The sequence below is a fragment of the Aethalodelphis obliquidens genome, unplaced genomic scaffold (genome assembly GCF_003676395.1).
Source record: "Aethalodelphis obliquidens isolate GAN/ISIS:26980383/991018 unplaced genomic scaffold, ASM367639v1 scaffold52, whole genome shotgun sequence".
NCBI classification, from domain to species: domain Eukaryota; kingdom Metazoa; phylum Chordata; class Mammalia; order Artiodactyla; family Delphinidae; genus Aethalodelphis; species Aethalodelphis obliquidens.
The window spans coordinates 6,603,813-6,618,962 of record NW_020837996.1 but is presented as its reverse complement, the minus strand read 5'-3'; positions in this window follow the sequence as shown (position 1 = coordinate 6,618,962).

Genomic DNA, 15,150 nt, shown 5'->3' with positions numbered 1-15,150 from the left:
TTGTGCCTCCTGCCTCCCAAGAAAGCTAACCAGCAAGATCTGTCCAGTGAACTGTCCCTCTGCTGATCAGATTCCAGCCACACTGACCTTTCTTCTCTCCATCCCCACCACAGGGCCTTTGCACCTCTGGTTCCTTCTGCCTGGTACACTCTTCCACCGTGTCTTCATCCCCCCACTATACGGCCCTCTCTTCATCCCTATTCAGATCTCAGTTCAATCCTCACCCGCTTGGAGAGCCTCTCCACCCTGACCCTGGGCCACCCCATCCACTTACCCTCCCACACGTCATTCTGTGACACAGTGACCTGCTTTGTTTGCTTCAGAGCACTGTTCCTCTCTGCAGTGATCTTGTTACATCCCCCCTGCCTGTCTCTTCCCTCTAGGACATAAGATCTTAAAAGCAGGGACCTTGCTTGCCTTGCTTTCTGTTGGATCTGATGCAGAGTGGGTCCTTAATAAATACCTGCAGAATGAATGAATGAGATGAAAAGTCTGCCCCAGAGCTGTGTTTAGTCTCGTCTCCTTTGTCATTCCAAGGAAGTAAGGTAGGTTCTGGGTGGGAAAGGAGTACTGAAGACTGCTATGGGGGGTGTCAGGATGCAGGTGTCTTTCCAATCAGGCTCAGCACACCCCTAAACACACCCACACGTCACCCTACAACATAAAGAAGCAGAAGTGATGGGGATTCCTACTGCACATGTGCATGCACACAGAGATATAAACACACACACAGTGTTTACGTCCTTTGGAGGAACAGTTAGAGTCCTCTCTTCTAGCAATTGGTTTTATTATTTTAATGGCTAATACTTACCTACTGCACAAAGTCCAAAGGGCACTCAAGAGCCATGGTAGCAAATCCTTCCACTACTATAGGCCTCGGCACTGTTCTAAAGCTTTACTTATTGTTAACTCATTTATCCTCACAACAGCCCTATGAGGTAGATAGTATCATGATCATTCCTATTTTACAGTTGAGGAAAGTGACCCAGGGAAGAGTGGGATTAAACCCAGAGTGTGCTCTTAAGACATCTCACTACAGTGACAAGTCTTCTTCACACTTTTGTCCCTACCAGCAGCTACTTCCCTTGCTAAAGACATCCTGTATTACCAGTTTCTCCCATGTCTTTCCAGAGATAGGCAATGCATAAACAATCTTATATGCGTATCCTTTTTTTTTTCCACCTGAAAGTGCATGCTAGACAGACTGTCCTGCACCTTCCCTTTTCTCAATAAGATATCTGTAAGCTATTTCATTCTTTTTTTTAACAACCGTGTAGTATTCCACTGCGTGGATATACCACAAATTAATGGAGGGACATTTGTATTGTTGCCAGTTTCTTGCTTTTACAACGTCTAATTGCTGTCTTTTCCATCCATCCTTTCACATGTATATGAGAGTATCTGTAGGTAAATTACTGCCTGCGTTTTAAAAATGCATTTTCAAAGCTCCCCGTGAAGCTGTAAAAGTGCCTCTCAGTCATTTCTTCCCAGCATGTTTGCTGGCTTCTTTAAGTGGCGTGAAGACTCCGGGAGATATACATTACAGGCACTGAAAAGAATTAAGTTGTTAATGAAAGGTAAGGAAGTTGTTATATTCTAATAGAAAGTATATTCTTGTTATATTCTCGATGCTCCTGGGAATAACTAAACGTAGACGTTTGTCCTGCACCACTAATAAGGCTTCTCCCAGGGCATTTGGGACTGAGTACATTTATTTAGGAGAACATGGTAAGTCATATATTTACAACCAACCATAAATATACATGAAGCTAATCAGAAGTAACAAAATGACCTAAGCTTAATTTTATAGAAGTTTTTACCACTTGCATTTTCGTATTTGATATTTTGGTTTTGGATCTCTGATCATGAGGATATTGGACACACAGAGGCAGGCATCATGCATGTCTTGTGCACCATTTTGGCCCCAGGGCCAAAGCAGTCCCTGAGAGATAGCAGACCCTCAAACAATTGTTCAGTGAATGAATTAGTGTAAGACCAAAGTTCTGATTCCAGTCCTGCTAAGTAAAAACACAAACCCGGGTAATTTCCAGTGGTTTTCCTTTTTTGTTTGCAGGGGTTTTGGGGGGGGGGGGGTTTCCAGTGGTTTTCCATCCTTTTGCCAGGCTGTCTTGATAACCAATGATTTCATGCAGTGTTTCCCAAAGTGAAATGTAGGAGAAGATGCTAGAGGGTACCTAGGTGAACTTTGTATAATTATAATCATATGTTTATTTTAACTTGGCCATTAAACCCATGAATTCACAGCTACTACTTCTTAGGGTGAGGATTAGCAAATACTTAAGTTAAAAAAGTGAATCAATTTAAAGAAAAAGATCGGGAATTCCCTGGCTGTCCAGTGGTTAGGACTCTGTGCTTTCACTGCCGAGGGCCCGGGTTCCATCCCTGGTTGGGGAACTAAGATCCTACAAGCCCCATGGGGTGGGGGAAAAAAGAAAATCACATAATCAACATAGTGGCACAAAGAAATGGCGAAAGTAGTGATGATAGAAGCACATTTAGAAATAATTGAGTTAATATATCTAGAATGGTTCTAGGTATCTGTAAGCTATTTCATTCTTTTTTTTTTCAGTTTTTTTTAAAACTTTATTTTGTGTTGGAGTATAGTTGATTAACAATGTTGTGATAGTTTCAGTTTACAGCAAAGTGATTCAATTATACATTTACATGTATCTATTCTTTTTCAAACTCTTTTCCCATTCAGGTTGTTACATAATAGTGCTATACAGTAGGTCCTTATTGATTATCCATTTTAAATATAGCAGTGTGTACATGTCAATCACAAACTCCCTAACTATCCCTTCCCCTGACACGTCCCCCCTGGTAACCATAATTTCATTCTCTAAGTCTGTGAGTCTGTTTCTGTTTTGTAAATGAGTTCATTTGTATCATTTCTTTTAAAATTTATTTATTTATATATTTTTTTGGCTGTGTTGGGTCTTCGTTGCTGTGCGCGGGCTTTTCTCTAGTTGTGGCAAGCGGGGGCTACTCTTCGTTGCGGTGCGTGGGATTCTTACTGCGGTGGCTTCTCTTGCTGTGGAGCACGGGCTCTAGGCGCCCAGGCTTCAGCAGTTGTGGCACGTGGGCTCAGTAGTTGTGGCTCGTGTGCTCTAGAACGCAGGGTAAGTAGTTGTGGTACACAGGCTTAGTTGCTCCGCAGCATGTGAGATCTTCCCAGGCCAGGGATGGAACCTGTGTCCCCTGCATTGACAGGCGGATTCTTAACCACTGCGCCACCAGGGAAGTCCCATATCATTTCTTTTTAGATTCCACATATAAGTGATATCATACGATATTTCTCTTTCTCTGTCTGACTTACTTCACTCAGTATGACAATCTCTAGGTCCATCCATGTCGCTGTAAATGGCATTATTTCATTCTTTTTAATGGCTGAGTAATATTCCATTGTATATATATATGTACCACATCTTCTTTATCCATTCCTGTGTCAATGGACACTTAGGTTGCTTCCATGTCTTGGCTATTGTAAACAGTGCTGCAGTGAACATTGGGGTACATGTGTCCTTTTGAATTACGGTTTTCTCAGGGTATATGCCCAGTAGTGGGATTGCTGGGTCATATAGTAGTTCTATTTTTAGTTTTTAAAGGAACCTCCATACTGCTCTCCATAGTGGTATACCAATTTACATTACCACCAAAAGTGTGGGAGGGTACCCTTCTCTCCACAGCCTCACCAGCATTTATTGTTTTTGGATTTTTTTGATGATAGCCATTTTGATTAGTGTGAGGTGATATCTCATTGTAGTTTTGATTTGCGTTTCTCTAATAATTAGCAATGCTTAACATCTTTTCTTGTGCTTTTGACCATTTGTATGTCTTCTTTAGAGAAATGTCTATTTAGATCTTCTACCCATTTTTTTATTGGATTGTTTGTTTTCATGATATTAAGCCACATATGCTGTTTGTAAATTTTGGAGACTAATCCCTTGTCAGTCACATCATTTGCAAATATTTTCTCCCAGTCTGTGGGTTGTCTTTCATTTTGCTTATGGTTTCCTTAGTTGTGCAAAAGCTTTTGAGTTTAATTAGGTCCCATTTGTTTATTTTTGTTTTTATTTCCATTACTCTGGGAGATAGATTGAAAAAGATATTGCTGCAATATATGTCAGTATTTTGCCTATGTTTTCCTCTAAGAGTTTTACATTGTCCAGTCTCACATTTAGGTCTTTAATCCATTTTGAGCTTATTTTTGTGTATGGTGTTAACGAATGTTCTAATTTCATTTTTTTACATGTAGCCGTCCAGTTTTCCCAGCACCATTTATTGAAGGGACTGTCTTTCCCTCATTTTATAGTCTTGCCTCCTTTGTTGTAGATTAATTTTTTTTAATTTCAATTTAATTTTATTTATTTTTATTTTTTGGCTGCATTGGGTCTTTGTAGCTGTGGGCAGGCTTTCTCTAGTTATGGCGAGCGGGGACCACTCTTCGTTGCAGTGCACAGGCTTCTCACTGCGGTGGCTTCTCTTTATTGTGGAGCACAGGCTTTAGTCACGCAGGCTTCAGTACTTGTGGCACTCGGGCTCCATAGCTGTGGCTTGCAGGCTCTAGAGCGCAGGCTCAGTAGTTGTGGCACACAGGCTTTGTTGCTCCGCAGCATGTGGGATCCTCCCGTACCAGGGCTCGAACCCATGTCCCCTGCATTGGCAGGCGGATTCTTAATGACTGTACCACCAGGGAAGTCCCTGTTGTAGATTAATTGACCATGGGTGCATGAGTTTATTTCTGGGCTTTCTATCCTGTTCCATTGATGTATATTTCTATTTTTGACCAGTACCATACTGTTCTGATGACTATAGCTTTGTAGTATAGTCTAAAGTCAGGGAGCCTCATTCCTCCAGCTCTGTTTTTCTTTCTCAAGATTGCTTTGGCTCTTTGGGGTCTTTCATGTCTCCACACAAAGTCTAAGATTTTTTTGTTCCAGTTCTGTGAAAAATGCCATTGGTAATTTGATAGGGATTGCATTGAATCTGTAGATCGCCTTGGGTAGTATAGTCATTTTGACAATATTAATTCTTCTAATCCAAGAACATGGTATGTCTTTCCATCTGTTTTGTTGTCTTAGATTTCTTTCATCAGCGTCTTATAGTTTTCAGAGTACAGGTCTTTTGTCTCCTTATGTAGGTTTATTCCTAGGTATTTTATTCTTTTGGATGCAGTGGTAAATGGGATTGTTTCTTGAATTTCTCTTTCTGATCTTTCATTGTTAGTGTATAGAAATGCAACAGATTTCTGTGTATTAATTTTGTAACCTGCAACTTTACCGAATTCATTGATGAGCTCTAGTAGTTTTCTGGTAGCATCTTTAGGATTTTCTATATATAGTATCATGTCATCTGCAAACAATGACAATTTAACTTCTTCTTTTCCATTTTGGGTTCCCTTTTTTTTTTTTGGCGATACGTGGGCCTCTCACTGTTGTGGCCTCTCCCGTTGCAGAGCATAGGCTCTGGACACGCAGGCTCAGCAGCCATGGCTCACGGGCCTAGCCACTCCACGGCATGTGGGATCCTCCCGGACCGGGGCACGAACCCATGTCCCCTGCATCGGCACGCGGACTCTTAACCACTGTGCCACCAGGGAAGCCCTGGGTTCCTTTTATTTCTTTTTCTTCTCTGATTGCCATAGCTAGGACTTCCAAAACTATGTTGAATGAAAGTGGCAAGGGTGGACATCCTTGTCTTATTCCTGATCTTAGAGGAAATGCTTTCAGCTTTTCACCATTGAGTATGATGTTAGCTGTAGGTTTGTTGTATATGGCCTTTATTATGTTGAGGTATGTTCCCTCTATTCCCTCTTTCTGGAGAGTTTTTAACATAAATGGGTGCTGAATTTTGTCAAAGGCTTTTTCTGCATCTATTGAGATGATAATATGATTTTTAGTCTTCAATTTGTTGATGTGGTGTATCACACTGATTGATTTGCAGATATTGAAAAATCCTTGCATCCCTGGGATAAATCCCACTTGATCATGGTGTATGATCCTTTTAATGTATTGTTGGATTCAGATAGCTAGCATTTAGTTGAGGGTTTTTGCGTCTGTGTTCATCAGTGATATTGGCCTGTAATTTTCTTCTTTTGTGGTATCTTTGTCTGATTTTGGTATCAGAGAGATGGTGGCCTCACAGGATGAGTTTGGGAGCTTTCCTTCCTCTGCAATTTTTTGGAACAGTTTCAGAAGTATAGGTGTTAGCTCCTCTCTAAATGTTTGATAGAATTCGCCTGTGAAGCCATCTGGTTTTGGATTTCTGTTTGTTGGGAGTTTTTTAATCACAGTTTCAGTTTCAGTGCTTGTGATTGGTCTGTTCATGTTTTCTATTTCTTCCTGGTTCAGTCTTGGGAGATTGTACCTTTCTAAGAATTTGTCCGTTTCTTCCAAGTTGTCCATTTTACTGGCATACAGTCACTTGTAGTAGTGTCTTATGATCCTTTGTATTTCTGTGGTGTCAGTTGTAACCTCTTCTTTTTCATTTCTAATTTTATTGATTTGAGTGCTCTCCCTTTTTTTCTTGATGAGTCTGGCTAAAGGTTTATCAATTTCATTTGTCTTTGCAAAGAACCAGTTTTATTTTCATTGATCTTTGCTATCATTTTCTTAGTCTCTATTTCATTTATTTCTGCTCTGATCTTTATGATTTCTTTCCTTCTACTAACTTCAGGATATGTTTGTTCTTCTTTCTCTAGTTGCCTTAGGTGTAAGGTTAGGTTGTTTGAGATTTTTCGTATTTCCTGAGGTAAGCTTGTATTGCTATTAACTTCCCTCTTAGAACTGCTTTTGCTGCATCCCATAGGTTTTGGATCATTGTGCTTTCATTTTCATTTGTCCCTTGGTATTTTTTAATTTCCTCTTTGATTTCTTCAGTGATCCATTGGTTGTTTAGTAGCGTAGTGTTTAGTCTCCACGTGTTCGTGTTTTTTGCAGTTTTTTTCTTGTAGTTGATTTCTAATCTCATAGTGTTGTGGTTGGAAAAGACGCTTGATATGATTTCAGTTTTCTTAAATTTACCAAGGCTTGCTTTGTGGCCCAGCATGTGGTCAGTCCTGGAGAATATTCCATGCACACTTGAGAAGAATGTGTATTCTGCTGCTTTTGGATGGAATGCTTTATAAATATCAGTTAAGTCCATCTGGTCTAATATGTCATCTAAGACCTGTGTTTCCTTATTGATTTTCTCTCTGGATGATCCGTCCATTGATGAAAGTGGGGTGTTAAAGTCCCCCACTATTATTGTGTTACTGTCAATTTCTCCCTTTGTGGCTGTTAGTATTTGCCTTATATATTGAGATGCTCCTCTGTTGGGTAAATATATATTTGCAATTGTTATATCTTCTTCTTGGATTGATCCCTTGATCATTATGTAGTGTCCTTCTTTGTCTCTTATAACAGTCTTTATTTTAAAGTCTGTTTTGTCTGATATGAGTATTGCTACTCCAGCTTTCTTTTGATTTCCATTTGCATGGAATACCTTCTTCCATCCCCTGAATTTCAGTCTGTATGTGTCCCTAGATCCTAAGGGGGTCTCTTGTAGACAGCATATATATGGGTCTTGTTTTTGTATCCATTCAGCCAGTCTAGTCTTTTGGTTGGAGCATTTAATCCATTTACATTTAAGATAATTATTGATATGTATGTTCCTATTGCCATTTTCTTAATTGTTTTGGGTTGACTTTGTAAGTCTTTTTTCTTCCCTTCCTCTTTTGTTCTCTTCTTTTGTTTTTTGATCACTCTAGTATTGTGTTTGGGTTACTTTTTCTTTTTTGTTTGTGTATCTATTGTAGTTTTTGTGTTTGCTGTTCCCATGAGGTCTTGATATAGCAGACTATATATGTACCAGGTCATTTTAAGTTGCTGGTCTCTTTCCTGCCTAGAGGAGTTCCTTTAGCATTTGTTGCAAAGCTGGTCTGGTGGTGCAGAATTCTCTTAGCTTTTGCTTATCTGTAAAGCTTTTGATTTCTTCATCAAATCTGAATGAGAGCTTTGCTGGGTAGAGTATTCTTGGTTATGCTCTTCCCTTTCATCACTTTAAATGTATCATGCCACTCCCTTCTGGTCTGCAGAGTTTCTGCTGAGAAATCAGCTGATAACCTTATGGGAGTTCCCTTGTATGTTATTTGTCATTTTTCCCATGTTGCTTTTAATATTTTTTCTTTGTCTTTCATTTTTGTCAATTTGATTACTATGTGTCTCGGCATGTTCCTCCTTGGGTTTATCCTGCCTGGGACTCTCTACATTTCCTGTTCTTGGATGACTGTTTCCTTTCCCATGTTAGGGACCTTTTCAGCTTTTCTCTCTCTCTTCTCCTTTTGGGATCCCTATAATGTGAACGTTGGTGCATTTAATGCTGTCCCAGAGGTCTCTTAGACTGTCTTTGTTTCTTTTCATTCTTTTTTCTTTATTCTGTTCTACAGAAGTGATTTGCACCATTCCACCTTCTAGCTCACTTATCCATTCTTCTGCCTCATTTATTCTGATATTGATTCCTTCTAGTGCATTTTTCATTTCAGTTATTGTATTGTTCATCTCTGTTTATTTGTTCTTTAGTTCTTCTAGGTCTTGGTTAAACATTTTTTGCATCTTCTAGATCCTTGCCTCCATTCTTTTTCTGAGATCCTGGATCATCTTTACTATCATTATTCTGAATTCTTTTTCTGAAAGATTGCCTAGTTCCACTTCACTTAGTTGTTTTTCTGGGATTTTATCCTGTTCCTTCATCTGGAGGATGCAACATAATCCTCTACTCTTTCATTTCATCGAACTTGCTGTGATTGTGGTTTTCGGTCCGCAGGCTGTAGGATTATAGTTCTTCTTGCTTCTGCTGTCTGCCCTCTAGTGGATGAGGCTATCTAAGAGACTTTGCAAGCTTCCTGATGGGAGGGATTGGTGGTGGGTAGAGTCTTTTCCCTCTGATGGACAGGGCTGTGCTCAGTAAAACTTTAATCCACTTGTCTACTGATGGGTGGGGCTGTGTTCCCTCACTCTTGGTTGTTTGGTCTGAGGCAACCCAGCACTGGAGCCTAGAGGTTGTTTGGTGGGGCTAATAGCCTCTGGGAGGACTCAGGCCAATAAGTACTTCCAAGAACTGCTGCTGCCGCCAGTGTCTTTGTCCCCACAGTGAGCCACAGCCACCCCCTGCCTCTGCAGGAGACCCTCCAATACTAGCAGGTATGCCTGGTCCAGCCTCTTATGGGGTCACTGCTTTTTTCCCCTGGGTCCTGGTGGACACAAGACTTTGTGTGTGCCCTCCAAGAGTGGAGTTTCTATTTCCCCAGGTCCTGTGGAATTCCTGCAATCAAATCCCACTGCTTTTCAAAGCCAGCTTCACTGAGGACTCCTCCTCCCATTGCCAGACCTCCAGGCTGGGAAGCCTGACATGGGGCTCAGAACTTTTTCTCCCGTGGGAGAGTTTCTGTGGTATAATTGTTTTCCAGTTTGTGGTTTGGCCACCCGGCGGGTATGGGATTTGATTTTATTGCAGTTGCACCCCTCCTACCATCTTGTTGTGGCTTCTCCTTTGTCTTTGGATGTAGGGTATCTTTTTTTGGTGGTTCCAGCGTTTTTCTGTCAATGGTTGTTCAGCAGTTAGTTGTGATCCCAGTGTTCTCGTAAGAAGGGCTGAGCACACGTCTTCCTACTGCACCATCTTGAGCTATTCTATTTCATTCTTTTTAATAACCATATAGATTCCACTAAATGAAGGTACCATGAATTAACTGATGGATATTTATGTTGTTGCCAATCTCTTGCATTTACAAACAGTAAAATGCCTTCATATAAAGACTAAGGCTGGTGTGACACTGGAACCAGGTGCTGGACAAGTGGGAATGATGAGGGCCAGGGACCCTAGGACCCTGGGTGGCCTCCCCACCATCTCTCTGACAGCAGGGAGGGGACGAGGAGAGGTTTTCAGCTTGGGGAGGACCCTTCTCCTGTTAGGTCAGGACTTTGTGTTGGTCCCATCCCCCTCTGCCCAGAAGTCACTCTGTGCTTGAGGCAGTTCTCATTGTGAGCAGGAGGATAAGAAAGGGGGCCTGGGCTTCCCTGGTGGCGCAGTGGTTGAGAGTCCGCCTGCCGATGCAGGGGACACGGTTCGTGCTGCGGTCCGGGAAGATCCCACATGCCGCGGAGCGGCTGGGCCCGTGAGCCATGGCCGCTGAGCCTGCGCGTCCGGCACCTGTGCTCCGCAGTGGGAGAGCCCACAACAGTGAGAGGCCCGCGTACCGCAAAAAAAAAGAAAGGGGGCCTGCCCTCACCTAGAGCCTCAGTACGGGAGCTTGGTGCGCAATTTTTTTCACTTTAGAATTTGTTTTCAGTTACTATGTAATTAATACACATGGTTAAAAAAAACGCCTCAAATGCTACAGAAAGACGTAAGATATAAAATAAGACACACCCCCATGCTCTGGAATCTACAGTTAATAATTGTTAATCTGGTGGTTTTCAGTTAAATAATTGACCTTTTTTCCTTGTTCATTGTCTGCAGGCAAGATCTGGCCCCTCCCTGCCATAAAGATGAGGAGATTGTGCCACATGCTTTCCCTTTCTCCTCAGCAACACCTCCTAATTTTTGTTAGTTACATCATTATTTTTTATGTAGTTTGAAACAGTATCACATTTACATTCTCCTCTGTAATGATCATCAAGCTTCCTGTTATGAGTTGATTTGAAAAATTAAGAACTATTAACAGCATTTACAATACGATGGTTGAAGTAAACATTATTTCCTATGGAAACAGGAAGTATGTTTGGTCCTGGGTCATTAAACTTTTGTTACTGGAAGCAAAATTCAAAGATCCAGTCATCTTTTCCTTCCCCATAACCTTCTTCACTTCTTTCTGGCCAGACTTAGCTCATTATTTCTCATACCCTGTATCTTCATTTTTGGATTCCTAGTCCAAGAGCAAGTTCTGTCAGTTCTACCTCCAAAATACGTCATGAATCTGTCCATTTTTTTTTTTCCTGTTACCACTTTGGTTCATTATCCTTCACCTGGACCACTTCCAAAGCCTCCCGTATTAGTTTGCTAGTGATGCCGTAACAATCTGCCAAACCGGGGCCGGGTTGTGGGTGAGGCTTAGCCAACAGAAATTTATTTTCTCAGAGTCCTGGAGGCTAGAAGTCTGAAATCAAAGTGTTGGCAGGCAAGGTTGGTTATTTCTGCAGCCTTTCACCTTGGTTTGTAGACGGCAGTTTTCTCACCATGTCTTCACATGGTCTTCCGTGTGTGTGTGTGTGTGTGTGTGTGTGTGTGTGTGTGTGTCCTATCTCTTAAGGACACCAAACATATTGGATTAGGCCTCACTCTCATGACACCATTTTAAATTAATTCCATCTTTAAAGACCCTACCTGCAAATACAGCCACATTCTGAGGTACTAGGGGTTAGAACTTTGACATATGCTTTGAGGGAGAATACAATTTGGCCCGTAACACCTTCCTTTTGAAAAACAAGAATTAGACTTCTCTGCTACGCCATCCAATGGTTCGTATTGTGCTTAGAATAAAATTAAACCCCCCTGCCTTCACTTACAAATTCTTATATGCTTTGCTTTTGCCAATCGTTCCATCTCAGCTCACACCCAATTCCCCTCCTTTCTGCTTTCAAGTAAACTTAGCTCCTGTCTCAGACCACTTGCATTTGCTATCCTCTCTGCCTAGAACCCTGTTGACTGAAGAAAAAAAAAAGCGCAACCTAAAACTAAAAGCTGAGAATTATGGGTTTTTTTGGCAGACAAAACTGAGGACTTTCAGAAGGAGAAGAACAAATTTTGTACATTAACGCATATATATGGAATCTAGAAAAATGGTACAGATTAACCAGTTTGCGAGGCAGAAATAGAGACACAGACGTAGAGAACAAACGTGTGGACACCAAGGAGGGAAAGCAGGGAGGGGGCTGATGAATTGGGAGATTGGGATTGACATGTATACACTAATATGTATAAAATAGATAACTAATAAGAACCTGCTTATAAAAAATTTTTTAAATGCTTTGCTAATTGTAGCTTATTTAAAGCCTCTAGTCCTATAATTCTTTGAATTATTTGAAACTGAAACAGGAGGAAAAAATTAAAAAGGAAAAAAAACACCAAAAAAGCCTGAGGACTTACACCTGGGATACAGCCTCTCAGTTAGCTCTGAGGAACTGCTCCCAAGAGGTAAGGGGGGAGCCAGGGTATATAGGAGTTTTTGTAACAAAGACCAGGTAGTCAGAACATCAAAAGATCACTGTTACAGAAAACTAGATATCTCAAGTTAATGAAGTTAGTACTTTTCTATATATGGGAAGATGCAAGAGTCTGGGCTCATTGAAATCATTCCTTTGATATGCACCTTAACGATCTAGGGCAAGTATCCTGCTTTTTTTCCATCCTGAATCCCCTCAGGGTGCACAGCTGGGGGTTGCTGCAGCGGCTTAGGGCTTGGCAGTGGGCAGCCTGTTTGTCTCCATCCTAAGTTCCCCTGGGGTTCACCGGCTGGGGGGCTGTAATGTGATGGCTTGATGGCTGCAACATCCTTCGTTTGCTGATACAGTAGGCAACATTTTTCACTCACAACCCTCCTATTCGTTACATTAAGAAACAGCTTTTTACCAATGTCCTGTAACAAACTGGGTGATATGCACCTCAGGGTGTAGGAAGACATTCTAAGGGGGCTTAGGGCCTGGATACAAGAGAAGAATCCATTTACAGATTGTGAATTTTTGTATACTCTTTCCTAAAATTTCTTTGCGCGCAAATTCAGTTATCCAGTTCTCTTTTTATATCTCGCTTTCCACAGAGAAAGGCATAACACCCCTCCCACTGCCCTGGGTGTAAACTAACAGGAACTGAACAAGGCATACTTTGTCAGGGAGGAAGAGATTTTCCCCTACCCTCTAGGTTTTTCAGGCTGCCTGGTCTAAGAATTAAATTGACATGAGACAGGTTAGCATGAGAAATCACAGAAAATTTTAGTAATATGTATACATGGGAAAAACTCAGGAGAAATGAGGGACTCCCAAAATGGCCCAAGCCGCCACCTTAAATACCATCTTCATCTAAAGACAAAAGAGGGTATGGGGGGTAGTGGTTTGGGACTTCCAAGGGGAGGAAGGCAATACACTTAGAGATGGAAAAGCAAGTGTTGGGTAAATAAACGGAGATAAGAGTGGACTCTGATCTCTAGGCCTTGCCAAGTTTCCCCCAGTACACCTAGCCCACATTCTTTGCAGATATCGCTGGTGATGGCTCTATTCCAGGAACAGGCCCTTTATCTAAATTCTTTAGGTCACTAAGGGCGAGGTAAAAAGAAAGACTTCCTGAGTCTTCTGTTTCATAAAAATAATCAGCCTAAAATAATCCTCACACCAAAGAGACACATTTTGAGGTGGCAGATTTTGCTTCTCTGCAACTTCAAGAATTTCCCCTGAGGGTAACCCCTTTAGCACCAAGCAAAGGAAACTTACTAAAAAGATGACCCATTTTCCTGCTTTGTTTCAAAGGCCCAAAGGTGGACATCTATCAGTCCATTGATTTGTCCATTCACCAACTCATCCTTCCCTCCATCCATCTTTCTCTCTTAGAGAAGTAAAAACGTGTCACAGGGACATATATTAACACTTGTGTTTGGCTTAAAAATAAAAATAAAAGCAAACTTCAAAAATTAAAAAAATAGGTAAAAATGATATGAAGTATTTGACTTGACAAAGAGAACTGGCTTTGCCAATTAATCAATATGGTAAACATTTTCCATAAATTGGATGAGCTAAATTCGCCGCTCCATGGTTTTGATGAAAATACATTAACAGCACTTACAAAAGAAACAAGATGCCAGAAAATAGTTCATTACCACTATTTCAATTTGTTGCAAGAGCTTTCAGATGTCAACTTTAAAAAGCCTGTAGACTATAGTAAGAATTTTTAAAATTCATTCATGGGCCACAGAGCAAAACAATTTAGAGACCACTGTTTGAAGCACTGGGGATCCAGGGAAGAGTGAACAAGACAGTTGACATCCCTGTCTTCTCAGAACTTACATCCCAGATTAGCTGTTTAAAATTTTAGTTCAAATGTTACCTGCTCAGAGAGACCTTCCCTGACCCAAGTGACTCTACCACGTTACCTTCCTGGCAATTAAAACTCATTGAGGGGTTTCCCTGGTGGCGCAGTGGTTAAGAATCCACCTGCCAATGCAGAGGACACGGGTTCGAGCCCTGGGCTGGGAAGATCCCACATGCCCGGGGAGCAACTAAGCCCGTGAGCCACAACTACTGAGCCTGCGCTCTAGAGCCCACAAGCCACAACTACTGAGCCCGTGTGCCTAGAGCCCGTGCTCCACAAGAGAAGCCAGGACAATGAGAAACCCGAGCACTGCAATGAAGACCCAACACAGCCAAAAATTCAAAAACAAAAAAAACCCTCAAGATTGTTATTTCCTTTCTTTTTTTAAAAAAAAATTATTTATTTATGGCTGAGTTGGGTCTTTGTTGCTGCACACGGGCTTTCTCTAGTTGCAGTGCGCAGGGGCCACTCTTCGTTGCAATGCCCAGGCTTCTCACTGCAGTGACTTCTCTTGTTGCAGAGCACAGGCTCTAGGTGCGCGGGCTCAGTAGTTGTGGCTCTTGGGCTCTAGAGTGCAGGCTCAGTAGTTGTGGCGTACGAGCTTAGTTGCTCCGTGGCATGTGGGATCTTGCCAGCCCAGGGCTCGAACCTGTGTCCCCTCCATTGGTAGGCGAATTCTTTTTTCTTTTTCTTTTTTTTGCGGTACGCGGGCCTCTCACTGTTGTGGCCTCTCCCGTTGCGGAACACAGGCTCCAGACGTGCGGGCTCAGCGGCCATGGCTCATGGGCCAAGTCGCTCCACTGCATGTGGGATCTCCCCGGACCGGGGCACGAACCCGTGTCCCATGCATCGGCAGGAGGACTCTCAACCACTGCGCCGCCAGGGAAGCCCGGTAGGCGGACTCTTAACTGTTATTTACTTTCTTGTCTGGTATATCTATTTCCTCTAAAATGTAACTTCCATGAAAGTGAGGACCTTGTCGGACTTGTTTCCAGCTGTGTTCCAGCGCCTGGCATAGTGCTGGCAAATTAATGGACATAATAAATTCTGTTGAATAAATTAATGGATTTTGTT